Raw genomic sequence first — 11,410 nt, forward strand, 5'->3', positions numbered from 1 at the left:
CATTCTTTATACATTAGCTTTCTTTTCCTCGTTTTGAAATATCTGAGCATTCTCTCGTATGTAATTGGTAGTAGCGCAGCAAAAGGGATTGCACAAATGACCTTATATCTAGAAATATCAGAACAAACTAACAATTTAATATAATTTGACTTTAAAAAAAGAAGGCTGTTTCTGCCCGGTCTCGAACCGGGGACCTTTCGCGTGTTAGGCGAACGTGATAACCACTACACTACAGAAACTGAGTTACACTGCAATATGAATTGGGAAACCTGATGCGCAGTATTCTCACTTACACACTAGAGGGTATTTCCAAGCATAAGTTGCTTGGCTCACACATGCACCCAGACAGTTAAAAGAAAGACTACATTTCCCAGCAGTCCTCTCACTCACGCACGCTGCTTGTCTAGGTGGCATTTCCAAGCATACCTTGCTTGGCTCACACATGCGCAGTTAATATTGGATGTGAAGGAAAGACTACATTTCCCAGCAGGCATTGCCAGCTTCGCGCATGCTCAGTCTTCACAGGTAAAATGTAAAACCCCAGTGTGGCTGCAGAACTGTTTGTTTCCCTCCCCCTCCCTCTGTAATTATTAGTGGGTGACTGTGTCCGGGACCAGGAGTGCAGCACTGTGGGGTCTGCAGATGGATCAGGGACATCACAGCACTGACCCCTTATGCCAGAAGATCAGCAACTTTATACCTTCCACAAAAAGATACATAAGCAATATCTAACCCAATATATATGTATCTCTCCCAATGTGTCAATTAAAGGGTTTCAACATGTTCCTTCCCCCTAATCACAACATACTCTGCATCTACATACATATCTCCCGTCAGTATGTCTGCACATGACATTGGATACTTTGTACAAATCCTCACACATCCCTATTTCTATTATACACTGTTATCTCCCTCATCTCATTTAACATTTTATATAAAGTTCTGTGAGTAATCTTGCTGGAGAAACGTGGTGTCAGAAGAATAATTTTATTAATACCTCGTTATTGTGGCTATAACTGAATATTTTAATAGTTTGTTATTTAAACATTAACAGAGAATTAAAAGTACAAGCTTGTTAATAGTTTCAGAACATTTCATTAATTAACATTTAAATCATTAGTTTTAACTAAATATCACATATCACATCAAATGTAGATTAAAAATATCACAGAACATCTAATCAGTAGAATTTTCAGACAATGGATTATCTATATTTAGACACAAAGATCAGTCTCTCGTGAGACTGTCAAAAATTGCTAATGCTGACTATATTGCAAGTCATCACAGCGGGGTATTGGGAAAAGTTTTCAACTAGCAATAATCACGCCTCGGATCAACCTCATGGGCTATGATACTGCCACTGCGCAAAGTTAACTTTCTACTGGCTTAGTAACCACCAGCCCACAAGAAGCCCTCATTACACTGGTGGCTAGCAAATGCAGGAGCTGGTTCAGTGCTATGGATTGTGGGAGTTAATATGGTAATTCAACTGTGAACTAGAAAGACTCTCTTGCAGTTCCACAAACAACCACTTGCAGTGTATCTGCATGCAAACGCTTCAGCCAGAGGTGTATTTGGGACCAAATACATGATCTCTCCTCTCTTACCAGTGACCTGACTGTGAAATAACAATTATGATTGAATATTGCTATTTCAAACCTACTGGAAGTTGCTCGAAAACATGATCTCATATGAAAAAGAAATGTTTTCTCGCAGTGATATTCATGTCAAATGTGAAAGTCACACATTTAGACTTCAAAAAATAAAATCCATACAGATCAAATGAGCAACTTCAGTAGCTCAGGGACATGGCATGTACTTGCTTTTATATATGTAAATCTTCAGCACCCGGGTGGGTAACCCACTCTTAACACCAACGAGATCATATCAGATATACACACTCGTCATGCAGATAGTATGGACTCATTCATGGTAGGTTTGGTAGGGAAATATATCATCAACATGGTTTGTGCATTATGAACATTATTACAACCACTTTCGACATAACACCCAAGGTCTCTGTGGCGCAATTGGTTAGCGCGTTCGGCTGTTAACCGAAAGGTTGGTGGTTCAAGCCCACCCAGGGACGTCTGTTTTCCACCCGACAGCTCTTTTCTTGACTAGTTCCGCCCATGGAATCAAGTAGCCGGGAAAACCCCGAAAACATTCACATCCCTGATTATATTATACCCACTTATCTCCTTCAAGACATTTAATGAGATTTTAAAATAGAATGTCTGATGACTAATTGTCGTTTCATGCACCAAACAAAAGACTTCTTTTTCTATGCATCAGTGTTGGTATCTATTAAGTGAAGTTGCTTGAGAAACGGGATGCCAGAACAAGAACTATATTAATACTGCTTTTGTTGTGGTGGAAATAGAAACATTTGGTGATAGATGAATCCTAGTGAAGAGCACAGGATTATCTGCAAACCAAGATGGGATTGGAAACATCTGGGGACAATAGGTCGAGTGTGGTCATTGAGAGCGTACAATTATTTCCCACCTAAGATTGCCTCACATGTGATAGATATGTCAATTTATAGATAGAAAGATGCGTTAACAGTTAATACCTGCAATCCTGTGATAACGCTCATGAATATATAATATCCTAATATTTCAACTACGAAAATGTTATTTTCGGAAATAAGACACCCACATAGTTGAAAAAAGCAGTTATTGTATAAATAATATACATTGAATTAATTGCATTTTGGTGTGTGATGTTAAACGTGTGTAGATATAAATATATATAAAACTAGAATGGCAAATATATATATATATTTGCCATTCTAGTATAAATATATATATTTTTCCGAAGCTCCAATGATTTATTAAATGATGCTTCTCTCAAATTAAGACAGTGGGGAACTAGAAGCAGACACAAGTGAAGATGCTCATTCTCTGCCATGTGACTTGAAACACTAAATGATCTAGTACTTATCTTTGCAACATAACATGCAACATTCTAAGAATTCTGTTTCATATTCTAAATCAAAGAATCACTTGTTTGTATAGTGTCTGGTTTCTAATAGACCATATACAGTGTACATCATTTTACAAAAACGTGTTTAAAAAATAAATTATATATATACATAATTTGGCAAATATTGTGGGATTTTTGCAGTTCTGTTTAATAAAAAGATCAAAATAAGTAACACAATTTTTTTTTGCAGAAGATGGTTTTGATCCATTGACCACATGTTAACAGAAGACTGTGTGCAAGTCCCTTATACTTGTTTTGTTTGGTGTTTGTAATAGACAATATACATAATTGTACAATGAAAAAACATTATATCAATATACATATATGAAAAGTTTGGCAAATAAAGTGGCATATTTGTAGTTCTGTGGTCTAAAATGATAAAAAAAAAAATAGGTAAATAACAGATTATATTCAAGTTTTCTTTTGTGTTGAGAAGATAGCCAGGCTCAGCAGTATATTCCTCCTGATTCATATGCATCACTTTAATCTATTTAAATATAATAATCTCACATTTTCTAGGAGATAATTGATGCATAATTGAAAGATGGAGAGCTTTATTTTCATTCTTTATACATTAGCTTTCTTTTCCTCGTTTTGAAATATCTGAGCATTCTCTCGTATGTAATTGGTAGTAGCGCAGCAAAAGGGATTGCACAAATGACCTTATATCTAGAAATATCAGAACAAACTAACAATTTAATATAATTTGACTTTAAAAAAAGAAGGCTGTTTCTGCCCGGTCTCGAACCGGGGACCTTTCGCGTGTTAGGCGAACGTGATAACCACTACACTACAGAAACTGAGTTACACTGCAATATGAATTGGGAAACCTGATGCGCAGTATTCTCACTTACACACTAGAGGGTATTTCCAAGCATAAGTTGCTTGGCTCACACATGCACCCAGACAGTTAAAAGAAAGACTACATTTCCCAGCAGTCCTCTCACTCACGCACGCTGCTTGTCTAGGTGGCATTTCCAAGCATACCTTGCTTGGCTCACACATGCGCAGTTAATATTGGATGTGAAGGAAAGACTACATTTCCCAGCAGGCATTGCCAGCTTCGCGCATGCTCAGTCTTCACAGGTAAAATGTAAAACCCCAGTGTGGCTGCAGAACTGTTTGTTTCCCTCCCCCTCCCTCTGTAATTATTAGTGGGTGACTGTGTCCGGGACCAGGAGTGCAGCACTGTGGGGTCTGCAGATGGATCAGGGACATCACAGCACTGACCCCTTATGCCAGAAGATCAGCAACTTTATACCTTCCACAAAAAGATACATAAGCAATATCTAACCCAATATATATGTATCTCTCCCAATGTGTCAATTAAAGGGTTTCAACATGTTCCTTCCCCCTAATCACAACATACTCTGCATCTACATACATATCTCCCGTCAGTATGTCTGCACATGACATTGGATACTTTGTACAAATCCTCACACATCCCTATTTCTATTATACACTGTTATCTCCCTCATCTCATTTAACATTTTATATAAAGTTCTGTGAGTAATCTTGCTGGAGAAACGTGGTGTCAGAAGAATAATTTTATTAATACCTCGTTATTGTGGCTATAACTGAATATTTTAATAGTTTGTTATTTAAACATTAACAGAGAATTAAAAGTACAAGCTTGTTAATAGTTTCAGAACATTTCATTAATTAACATTTAAATCATTAGTTTTAACTAAATATCACATATCACATCAAATGTAGATTAAAAATATCACAGAACATCTAATCAGTAGAATTTTCAGACAATGGATTATCTATATTTAGACACAAAGATCAGTCTCTCGTGAGACTGTCAAAAATTGCTAATGCTGACTATATTGCAAGTCATCACAGCGGGGTATTGGGAAAAGTTTTCAACTAGCAATAATCACGCCTCGGATCAACCTCATGGGCTATGATACTGCCACTGCGCAAAGTTAACTTTCTACTGGCTTAGTAACCACCAGCCCACAAGAAGCCCTCATTACACTGGTGGCTAGCAAATGCAGGAGCTGGTTCAGTGCTATGGATTGTGGGAGTTAATATGGTAATTCAACTGTGAACTAGAAAGACTCTCTTGCAGTTCCACAAACAACCACTTGCAGTGTATCTGCATGCAAACGCTTCAGCCAGAGGTGTATTTGGGACCAAATACATGATCTCTCCTCTCTTACCAGTGACCTGACTGTGAAATAACAATTATGATTGAATATTGCTATTTCAAACCTACTGGAAGTTGCTCGAAAACATGATCTCATATGAAAAAGAAATGTTTTCTCGCAGTGATATTCATGTCAAATGTGAAAGTCACACATTTAGACTTCAAAAAATAAAATCCATACAGATCAAATGAGCAACTTCAGTAGCTCAGGGACATGGCATGTACTTGCTTTTATATATGTAAATCTTCAGCACCCGGGTGGGTAACCCACTCTTAACACCAACGAGATCATATCAGATATACACACTCGTCATGCAGATAGTATGGACTCATTCATGGTAGGTTTGGTAGGGAAATATATCATCAACATGGTTTGTGCATTATGAACATTATTACAACCACTTTCGACATAACACCCAAGGTCTCTGTGGCGCAATTGGTTAGCGCGTTCGGCTGTTAACCGAAAGGTTGGTGGTTCAAGCCCACCCAGGGACGTCTGTTTTCCACCCGACAGCTCTTTTCTTGACTAGTTCCGCCCATGGAATCAAGTAGCCGGGAAAACCCCGAAAACATTCACATCCCTGATTATATTATACCCACTTATCTCCTTCAAGACATTTAATGAGATTTTAAAATAGAATGTCTGATGACTAATTGTCGTTTCATGCACTAAACAAAAGACTTCTTTTTCTATGCATCAGTGTTGGTATCTATTAAGTGAAGTTGCTTGAGAAACGGGATGCCAGAACAAGAACTATATTAATACTGCTTTTGTTGTGGTGGAAATAGAAACATTTGGTGATAGATGAATCCTAGTGAAGAGCACAGGATTATCTGCAAACCAAGATGGGATTGGAAACATCTGGGGACAATAGGTCGAGTGTGGTCATTGAGAGCGTACAATTATTTCCCACCTAAGATTGCCTCACATGTGATAGATATGTCAAATTAAAGATAGAAAGATGCGTTAACAGTTAATACCTGCAATCTTGTGATAACGCTCATGAATGTATAATATCCTAATATTTCAACTACGAAAATGTTATTTTCGGAAATAAGACACCCACATAGTTGAAAAAAGCAGTTATTGTATAAATAATATACATTGAATTAATTGCATTTTGGTGTGTGATGTTAAACGTGTGTAGATATAAATATATATAAAACTAGAATGGCAAATATATATATATATTTGCCATTCTAGTATAAATATATATATTTTTCCGAAGCTCCAATGATTTATTAAATGATGCTTCTCTCAAATTAAGACAGTGGGGAACTAGAAGCAGACACAAGTGAAGATGCTCATTCTCTGCCATGTGACTTGAAACACTAAATGATCTAGTACTTATCTTTGCAACATAACATGCAACATTCTAAGAATTCTGTTTCATATTCTAAATCAAAGAATCACCTGTTTGTATTCTGTCTGGTTTCTAATAGACCATATACAGTGTACATCATTTTACAAAAACGTGTTTAAAAAATAAATTATATATATACATAATTTGGCAAATATTGTGGGATTTTTGCAGTTCTGTTTAATAAAAAGATCAAAATAAGTAACACAATTTTTTTTTGCAGAAGATGGTTTTGATCCATTGACCACATGTTAACAGAAGACTGTGTGCAAGTCCCTTATACTTGTTTTGTTTGGTGTTTGTAATAGACAATATACATAATTGTACAATGAAAAAACATTATATCAATATACATATATGAAAAGTTTGGCAAATAAAGTGGCATATTTGTAGTTCTGTGGTCTAAAATGATAAAAAAAAAAAATAGGTAAATAACAGATTATATTCAAGTTTTCTTTTGTGTTGAGAAGATAGCCAGGCTCAGCAGTATATTCCTCCTGATTCATATGCATCACTTTAATCTATTTAAATATAATAATCTCACATTTTCTAGGAGATAATTGATGCATAATTGAAAGATGGAGAGCTTTCTTTTCATTCTTTATACATTAGCTTTCTTTTCCTCGTTTTGAAATATCTGAGCATTCTCTCGTATGTAATTGGTAGTAGCGCAGCAAAAGGGATTGCACAACTGACCTTATATCAAGAAATATCAGAACAAACTAACAATTTAATATAATTTGACTTTAAAAAAGAAAGCTGTTTCTGCCCGGTCTCGAACCGGGGACCTTTCGCGTGTTAGGCGAACGTGATAACCACTACACTACAGAAACTGAGTTACACTGCAGTCTGAATTGGGAAACCTGATGTGCAGTACTCACACTCACACACTAGAGGGTATTTCCAAGCATACCTTGCTTGGCTCACACATGCTCACAGAGAGTTAATATTGCATGTGAAGGAAAGACTACATTTCCCAGCAGGCATTGCCAGCTTCGCTCATGCTCAGTCTTCACAGGTAAAATATAAAACCCCAGTGTGGCTGCAGAACTGTTTGTTTCCCTCCCCCTCCCTCTGTAATTATTAGTGGGTGACTGTGTCCGGGACCAGGAGTGCAGCACTGTGGGGTCTGCAGATGAATCAGGGACATCACAGCACTGACCCCTTATGTCAGAAGATCAGCAACTTTATACCTTCCACAAAAAGATACATAAGCAATATCTAACCCTATATATATGTATCTCTCCCAATGTGTCAATTAAATGGGTTCAACATGTTCCTTCCCCCTAATCACAACATACTCTGCATCTAGATACATATTTCCCGTCAGTATGTCTGCACATGACATTGGATACTTTGTACAAATCCTAACACAGCCCTATTTCTATTATACACTGTTATCTCCCTCATCTCATTTAACATTTTATATAAAGTTCTGTGAGTAATAATTTCCATGTCACGCCCCATATAAAGTACATGTTGATATATTCATTGTATTTGGTATTTCTTAACAACCGATATTGCTGGAGAAACGTGATGTCAGAAGAATAATGATATTAATACCTCGTTATTATGGCTATAACTGAATATTTTAATAGTTTGTTATTTAAACATTAACAGAGAATTAAAAGTACAAGCTTGTTAATAATTTCAGAACATTTCATTAATTAACATTTAAATCATTAGTTTAAACGTTATATCACAGAACATCTAATCAGTAGAATTTTCAGACAATGCATTATCTATATTACATCATTAGTATAAATCTGCAGCATTGTTATTGATTGCATTATCTATATTTAGACACAAAGATCAGTCTCTCGTGAGACTGTCAAAAATTGCTAATGCTGACTATATTACAAGTCATCACAGCGGGGTATTGGGAAAAGTTTTCAACTAGCAATAATCACGCCTCGGATAAACCTCATGGGCTATGATACTGCCACTGCGCAAAGTTAACTTTCTACACGTTTAGTAACCACCATCCCACAAGAAGCCCTCATTACACTGGTGGCTAGACAAATGCAGACACTGATTCAGCGCTATGCATTGTGGGAGTTAATATGGTAATTTTAAAGTGTGAATTGTAAAGACTCTCTTGCAGTTTGCAAAACTACCACTTGCATTGTAACTGCATGTAAAGGCTAACAAGCAGTCAGTCATTAAGAACCAATTACAGTGTACACCATGCAGGAAGATAAAATTATTTAACAATATGTACTTATTCCAGGTGCTCCTTTATTTTGCTCACTATGCTGCATAGTAACAATAGTTTAGAGAGAAGTAAATAAAGGGCACATTTGTAAAAATATAAAGGCGGATGAATACATTATTTTCGTTTTTTCTGTCTTTAAATGTATTTTTATTTTATTTATTAATGTATTTATAAGAAATGTTTTACCAGGAGGTAAAACATTTTATAAATAAATAAAAATGTAACCTTGTATTTAGATAGTGACAAAAAATCCCCAGATCTTCCAAAATTAAACAAAATCCATATTAACACATAATAATTTGCTGTTTTCTATTAAATATCTGCTTCAGTTGTATTTGCTCCATATTTGCTGCAATAATTATTTGTAGAAATTGAGATTGATAAGGAGATTGATAATGATTGATAAGAAGATATATAAGGATTAGGGAAATCTATCTAGAAAGAGATTTGTATATAGTTAGGTAGAGGATTATCTTTCCCACAGAAATTTCACACTATGGGGCCTATGCAGAGAGCAGCGAATTTTAAAATTGGCGAGTTTAATAAAAAGTAGCTTTTTTGGAGAGTTTTATTCTCCATATGCAGAAATGTGCGAATTCTGCTATGTTTAACATGAATGCGTCTGGCGAGTTTAAATTGGCGAGATGCGCGCTGCAGAAATGTGTTAAAAAAAAATTTGCGCCTTTTTTTTCCCTTTGCTATGGCCGCGAGCGGCAGCTTCTTGCCAACTTTTTCTGGCGAGGCAAAAAGGAGACAATCGCGCCATTTTATTGGCGCGAACAGCCGCTAGATGCCGTTCGCGCCTCTCTGCATAAGGATATTTTTAAAACTGGCGAGATGGAGGTTCTCGCCAGCCGCGAGGCGAGTTTTAGAAATAGAAAAAAAAAATTGGCGCGTTTTTCGTAACTCGCCATTTTCTGCTGTTTTCTGCGCGATTTTCTCCAAAAAATGGCGAGTTTTGAAATAGCGCTGCTCTCTGCATAGGCCCCTATGTTTTATTAAACAAATGCAGCAATAAGTCAGTACAACTTTCTAACAGTACCACTCTTCTGATTCTCTTCTGATGGTGTTTGTGTTTGAAATAGAAGTATCATTTGTTTCTGGCACTAATAAAATTCACTGTGTTATTATCCTTTGTTCATTTTATTGTAAAATTATCAGGAAAGGGATGTGCATGTATGCACCTTAGTAGAACCGAATACTGATGATTTCTGTAGCTTCCCTAATTAGTTACTTCAGGTTACATATGACTGAATGTGGTACACACTTTCTCTGATCTTTTCTGATTATTTTTCCCATCATGTCAGTCCTCTGTGTGTATCTATCTTCTGGGAATGATTTGTAATTGCAATTGGTAACTGGTCTCTGTTGTGTTTTGAAAGATAACATTTTATGCTTATAAATAAGAGATCAGTGAATATATCTAAATTAACCAGCGAGAGTTAAATACGCTAGCGTTTACCTTAGTGCACATTGTCTTATTTTAAGTTTATGTCCGTTGCTTTACCCTGTCTTTTAGTTTGTAAGTGTGCTGTCTTCTTTTCAGTGATCAGAAATTCTCTTTTCTTAATTTTTTTTTAGTTAAAAATCCCCTTAAAAATAATGAAATTGGTCAAAAATATAAATTAAGGGACACAATGAAAATACACTCCAGGTTTCAATAAATTACAAATGTGCACTTCACTCAAAGACCACACGATGGCACTGCTGGTTTACAAATGGTTCTAGGGTTGATTTATTCATAGGAAATAGCCGAGTTTATTCGACACTACCGTATATAGTTCGTGTGTTAAAAATGTAAATAGATAAAATGTGATGGTTATGAATATGAATTTATAAATCCTAATTTTTAAACTACCACAAAATATTTTTTAAGAAATAAGACACACAAATAGTTAAAAAAAAAAAGCAGCTATTGTAAAATTAATATACATTGAATTCATTGCATTTTGGTGTGTGTGATGTTAAACGTGTGTAGAGATTAGTTTCACCATTATACAATGCCGTAATATTCTTTTTTTTATTATTATTATTAGGTACTAGTATAAAATATATATATACATTTGCATGTCATTTCCCAGAATCCCTTGCTGCAGTGGAAGTGCAGTATGCTGGGTGACAATGGGGAAAGACAGGGTTGCAGACCTGTCTAAGACATGCAAATGAACATACAGTAATATTTACAGTTGCTATATATATATATATATATATATATATATATATATATATATATATATATATATATATATATATATGTATACTAGTTCCTAATTTAATATATATATTCTAATTTAAATATATATATTTCCGAACCTCTAAGGCCAGTTCTATAGTGCGTGCGCGCGCTACACCGTGCGTGCGGCAGTTTTAGTTGGCTGAGGTTATTAAGCCATTCTATAATGGTGCCGCGCGCATGCACGCACACACGCACGGCAGGGAGCGTGGAACCGGCCGGCCTTCGCACACGCACGTGCGTGCGCACGGCCGCACACAGTATGTAACAGTCCTGATGCTGTGTAATAAACACTACATCTATCACATTCAGACAAATCTGCAGGAGAACAAGCCGGAAATGCAGAGTATTACAACGAGAAATTAAAAATAGGACACATAGCGTAGTTTCTGTAGTGTAGTGGTTATCACGTTCGCCTCACACGCGAAAGGTCCCCGGTTCGAGACCGGGCAGAAACA

General features: G+C 36.2%; 9 non-coding genes across 9 annotated transcripts; 3 read left to right on the top strand and 6 right to left on the bottom strand.

Moving 5' to 3' along the window:
• Positions 1–166: 166 nt before the first annotated feature.
• Positions 167–239, bottom strand: TRNAV-AAC (transfer RNA valine (anticodon AAC)). Its single transcript has one exon. It is a non-coding gene; the product is annotated as a tRNA-Val (tRNA).
• A 992-nt stretch (positions 240–1,231) lies between these two features.
• Positions 1,232–1,372, bottom strand: LOC142471501 (U4 spliceosomal RNA). Its single transcript, XR_012789460.1, has one exon. It is a non-coding gene; the product is annotated as a U4 spliceosomal RNA (small nuclear RNA).
• A 643-nt stretch (positions 1,373–2,015) lies between these two features.
• TRNAN-GUU (transfer RNA asparagine (anticodon GUU)) lies at positions 2,016–2,089 on the top strand. Its single transcript has one exon. It is a non-coding gene; the product is annotated as a tRNA-Asn (tRNA).
• Positions 2,090–3,715: 1,626 nt separating this feature from the next.
• TRNAV-AAC (transfer RNA valine (anticodon AAC)) lies at positions 3,716–3,788 on the bottom strand. Its single transcript has one exon. It is a non-coding gene; the product is annotated as a tRNA-Val (tRNA).
• A 992-nt stretch (positions 3,789–4,780) lies between these two features.
• LOC142471502 (U4 spliceosomal RNA) lies at positions 4,781–4,921 on the bottom strand. Its single transcript, XR_012789461.1, has one exon. It is a non-coding gene; the product is annotated as a U4 spliceosomal RNA (small nuclear RNA).
• Positions 4,922–5,564: 643 nt separating this feature from the next.
• Positions 5,565–5,638, top strand: TRNAN-GUU (transfer RNA asparagine (anticodon GUU)). The gene has a single exon. It is a non-coding gene; the product is annotated as a tRNA-Asn (tRNA).
• Positions 5,639–7,264: 1,626 nt separating this feature from the next.
• Positions 7,265–7,337, bottom strand: TRNAV-AAC (transfer RNA valine (anticodon AAC)). Its single transcript has one exon. It is a non-coding gene; the product is annotated as a tRNA-Val (tRNA).
• Positions 7,338–8,320: 983 nt separating this feature from the next.
• On the bottom strand, positions 8,321–8,461 carry LOC142471477 (U4 spliceosomal RNA). Its single transcript, XR_012789437.1, has one exon. It is a non-coding gene; the product is annotated as a U4 spliceosomal RNA (small nuclear RNA).
• Positions 8,462–11,337: 2,876 nt separating this feature from the next.
• Positions 11,338–11,410, top strand: TRNAV-CAC (transfer RNA valine (anticodon CAC)). Its single transcript has one exon. It is a non-coding gene; the product is annotated as a tRNA-Val (tRNA).

This window comes from Ascaphus truei, chromosome 20 (assembly GCF_040206685.1).
Source record: "Ascaphus truei isolate aAscTru1 chromosome 20, aAscTru1.hap1, whole genome shotgun sequence".
Lineage (NCBI taxonomy): Eukaryota > Metazoa > Chordata > Amphibia > Anura > Ascaphidae > Ascaphus > Ascaphus truei.